The following is a 5,411-nucleotide window of genomic DNA, read 5'->3' on the forward strand; positions in this document are numbered from 1 at the left end:
TTGTCCATCTTGTAACAACATCATCTTCTTCTATCGGGTGCGCGTTCAACGCTCCCGGTGGGAGTAGCCCCCGAGTCTAGGTACGGATGCTTGCAATCCGTGCATAGACTCAAGTTGTGACACTCGAATGTTTTCTTCTGCCGAAGCTTTCGCAAACTCTTCATAGGTCATTCGATACATTTACATCGGGTCTTCAAATTCTGGAAGTTTTAACTCGTAAAGGATATTGAGTAGTGTGCCCAGCTTTGCTGGTTAACTGCCGAAGGCAAAACAACGCTACCCTACAAAGAATCACGTCCCCGGGCATGATCCTGGAGTGCAAAAAAGTTTGTCGGCTGCTTAAACTATGCTCCCGATGGGAGTAAAGCTTAAGTTTCTTGTATTCAATCCTCCTTATTTGCCCAAATTTATCGGGTGCGCGCCTAGCGCTCCCGATGGGAGTAGCTGATACGTCTCCGACGTATCGATAATTTCTTATGTTCTATGCCATATTATTGATGATACCTACATGTTTTATGCACACTTTATGTCATATTCGTGCATTTTCTGGAACTAACCTATTAACAAGATGCCGAAGTGCCGGTTCTCGTTTTACTGCTGTTTTTGGTTTCATAAATCCTAGTAACGAAATATTCTCGGAATTGGACGAAACAAAGACCCGGGGGCCTATTTTTCCACGGAGCTTCCGAGAAGACCGAAGAACATACGAAGTGGGGCCACGAGGTGGCCAGACCACATGGCGGCGCGGCCAAGGGGGGGCCGCGCCGCCCTGTGGTGTGGGCCCCTCGTTTGGCCCCCGACTCTGCCCTTCCTCCTACTTAAAGCCTCCGTCGCGAAACCCCTGATGCGAAAAACCACGATACGGAAAACCTTACTGAGACGCCGCCGCCGCCGATCCCATCTCGGGGGATCTGGAGATCTCCTCCGGCACCCTGCCGGAGAGGGGATTCATCTCCCGGAGGACTCTACACCGCCATGGTCGCCTCCGGAGTGATGAGTGAGTAGTTCACCCCTGGACTATGGGTCCATAGTAGTAGCTAGATGGTTGTCTTCTCCTCATTGTGCTTCATTGTTGGATCTTGTGAGCTGCCTAACATGATCAAGATCATCTATTCTGTAATTCTATATGTTGTGTTTGTCGGGATCCGATGGATAGAGAATACCATGTCATGTTAATTATCAAGTTATTACATATGTGTTGTTTATGATCTTGCATGCTCTCCGTTATTAGTAGAGGCTCTGGCCAAGTTTTTGCTCTTAACTCCAAGAGGGAGTATTTATGCTCGATAGTGGGTTCATGCCTGCATTGACACCTGGGGGAGTGACAGAAACCCCTAAGGTTGTGTTGTGATGTTGCCACTAGGGATAAAACATTGATGCTATGTCCGAGGATGTAGTTGTTGATTACATTACACACCATACTTAATGCAATTGTCTGTTGTTAGCAACTTAATACTGGAGGGGGTTCGGATGATAACCTGAAGGTGGACTTTTTAGGCATAGATGCAGTTGGATGGCGGTCTATGTACTTTGTCGTAATGCCCAATTAAATCTCACTATACTTATCATGTCATGTATGTGCATTGTTATGCCCTCTCTATTTGTCAATTGCCCGGCTTGTAATTTGTTCACCCAACATGCTTTTATCTTATGGGAGAGACACCTCTAGTGAGCTGTGGACCCCGGTCCATTCTTTAATACTTGAAATACAAATCTGCTTGCAATACTTGTTTCTACTATTTTCTCTGCAAACAATCATCTTCCACACAATACGGTTAATCCTTTGTTACAGCAAGCCGGTGAGATTGACAACCTCACTTGTTTCGTTGGGGCAAAGTACTTTGGTTGTGTTGTGCAGGTTCCACGTTGGCGCCGGAATCTCCGGTGTTGCGCCGCACTACATCCCGCCGCCATCAACCTTCAACGTGCTTCTTGGCTCCTCCTGGTTCGATAAACCTTGGTTTCTTTACTGAGGGAAAACTTGCTGCTGTGCGCATCATACCTTCCTCTTGGGGTTGCCCAACGAACGTGTGAAATACATGCCATCAAGCTCTTTTACGGCGCCGTTGCGGGAGATCAAGACACGCTGCAAGGGAGTCTCCACTTCTCAATCTCTTTACTTTGTTTTTGTCTTGCTTTATTTTATTTACTACTTTGTTTGCTGCATTATATCAAAACACAAAAAAATTAGTTGCTAGCTTTACTTTATTTACTTGTCTTGTTTGCTATATCAAAAACACAAAAAAATTAGTTTACTTGCATTTACTTTATCTAGTTTGCTTTATTTACTACTGCTAAAATGGCTACCCCTGAAAATACTAAGTTGTGTGACTTCACTAGCACAAATAATAATGATTTCTTATGCACACCTATTGCTCCACCCGCTACTACGGCGGAATTCTTTGAAATTAAACCTGCTTTACTGAATCTTGTTATGCGAGAGCAATTTTCTGGTGTTAGTTCTGATGATGCTGCTGCCCATCTCAATAATTTTGTTGAACTATGTGAAATGCAAAAGTATAAAGATGTAGATGGTGACATTATAAAATTAAAATTGTTTCCTTTCTCATTAAGAGGAAGAGCTAAAGATTGGTTGCTATCTACTGCCTAAGAATAGTATTGATTCATGGACTAAATGCAAGGATGCTTTTATTGGTAGATATTATCCCCCTGCTAAAATTATATCTTTGAGGAGTAGCATAATGAATTTTAAACAATTGGATAATGAACATGTTGCTCAATCTTGGGAAAGAATGAAATCTACTGGTTAAAAGCTGCCCAACCCATGGATCGACTACTTGGATGATCATCCAAACCTTCTATGCGGGACTAAATTTTTCTTCGCGGGAATTTATTGGATTCAGCTGCTTGGAGGTACCTTTATGTCCATCACTCTTGGTGAAGCAACAAAGCTTCTTGATAATATGATGGTTAATTACTCTGAATGGCACACAGAAAGAGCTCCACAAGGTAAAAAGGTAAATTCTGTTGAAGAATCCTCTTCCTTGAATGATAAGGTTGATGCTATTATGTCTATGCTTGCGAGTGATAGGACTAATGTTGATCCTAATAATGTTCCATTAGCTTCATTGGTTGCCCAAGAAGAACATGTTGATGTAAACTTCATTAAAAATAATAATTTCAACAACAATGCTTATCGGAACAATTCTAGTAATAACTATAGGCCATATCCTTATAATAATGGTAACGGTTATGCTAATTCTTATGGGAATTCTTACAACAATAATAGGAATACACCCCCTGGACTTGAAGCCATGCTTAAAGAATTTATTAGTACACAAAGCTGCCTTTAACAAATGCATGTGAGGAAAAGCTCAATAAAATTGATATTCTTGTTTCTAGAGTTGATAGTCTTGCCTCGATGTTGATCTTTTGAAATCGAAAGTTATGCCTAATAGGGATATTGAAAATAAAATTGTTACTACAGCAAATGCCGTCCAAGTTAGAATTAATGAGAATATAAGATTAATGGCTGAGCTACGTGCTAGGTGGGATAGAGAAGAAAATGAAAAACTAGCTAAAAGGAAAATGTAGCTAAAGTTTGGACTATTACCACCACTAGCAATGCTAATGATTCACATGTTGCTGCACCTCCTACTATCAATGGTAAAATAATTGGTGTTGGCAATGCTTCCACTCCTAGTGCAAAGCGCGCAAAATTACTCGAAGCTCGCTAAAGCTACTTAGAAGCTGCTTGTGATAAAGCTGCTGAAATTTTTTCCAACCTTGGGGATGATAATCCCATTGCTTTAGATTGTAATGATTTAGATTTTGATGATTTCCATATCTCTGAAGTTATAAAGTTCTTACAAAAACTTGCTAAAAGTCCCAATGCTAGTGCTATAAATTTGGCTTTCACAAAACATATTACAAATGCTCTCATAAAAGCTAGAGAAGAGAAACTAAAACTTGAAACTTCTATTCCTAGAAAGCTAGAGGATGGTTGGGAGCCCATCATTAAAATGAGAGTCAAAGATTTTGATTGTAATGCCTTATGTGATCTTGGCGCAAGTATTTCTGTTATGCCTAAAAAAGTCTATGATATGCTTGACTTGCCACCATTGAAGAATTGTTATTTGGATGTTAATCTCGTCGATAATGCTAAAAAGAAACCTTTGGGGAAAGTTGATAATGTTCATATTATGGTTAACAATAACCTTGTCCCCGTTGATTTTGTTGTCTTGGATATTGAATGCAATGCATCTTGCCCCATTATATTGGGAAGACCTTTTCTTCGAACCGTTGGTGCTACTATTGATATGAAGGAAGGTAATATTAAATATCAATTTCCTCTCAAGAAAGGTATGGAACACTTCCCTAGAAAGAGAATGAAGTTAACTTATGATTCTATTATTAGAACAAATTATGATGTTGATGCTTCATCTCTCGATGTTACTTGAGATACACTTTACGCGCCTAGGCTGAAAGGCGTTAAAGAAAAGCGCTTATGGGAGACAACCCATGTTTTTACTACAGTATTTTTGTTTTATATTTGTGTCTTGGAAGTTGTTTACTACTGTAGCAACCTCTCCTTATCTTAGTTTTATGTTTTGTTGTGCCAAGTAAAGTCTTTGATAGAAAAGTAAGTACTAGATTTGGATTACTTGCGCAGTTCCAGATTTCTTTGCTGTCACGAATCTGGGTCTATCTCCTCTGTAGGTAGCTCAGAAAATTACGCCAATTTACGAGCATGATCCTCAGATATGTACGCAATTTTCATTCAATTTGAGCATTTTCGTTTGAGCAAGTCTGGTGGCCTAATAAAATCCATCTTTACGGATTGTTCTGTTTTGACAGATTCTGTCTTTTATTTCGCATTGCCTCTTTTGCTATGTTGGATGAATTTCTTTGATCCACTAATGTCCGAGTAGCTTTATGCAATGTCCAGAAGTGTTAAGAATGATTGTGTCACCTCTGAACATGTGAATTTTTATTATGCACTAACCCTCTAATGAGTTGTTTCGAGTTTGGTGTGGAGGAAGTTTTCAAGGATCAAGAGAGGAGTATGATGCAATATGATCAAGGAGAGTGAAAGCTCTAAGCTTGGGGATGCCTCGGTGGTTCACCCCTGCATATTATAAGAAGACTCAAGCGTCTAAGCTTGGGGATACCCAAGGCATCCCCTTCTTCATCGACAACATTATCATGTTCCTCCCCTGAAACTATATTTTTATTCCGTCACATCTTATGTACTTTGCTTGGAGCGTCGGTTTGTTTTTGTTTTTTGTTTTGTTTGAATAAAATGGATCCTAGCATTCACTTTGTGGGAGAGAGACACGCTCCGCTGTAGCATATGGACAAATATGTCCTTAGGCTCTACTCATAGTATTCAAGGCGAAGTTTCATCTTCGTTAAATTGTTATATGGTTGGAATTGGAAAATGCTACATG

This window comes from Lolium rigidum, chromosome 6 (assembly GCF_022539505.1).
Source record: "Lolium rigidum isolate FL_2022 chromosome 6, APGP_CSIRO_Lrig_0.1, whole genome shotgun sequence".
NCBI lineage: Eukaryota > Viridiplantae > Streptophyta > Magnoliopsida > Poales > Poaceae > Lolium > Lolium rigidum.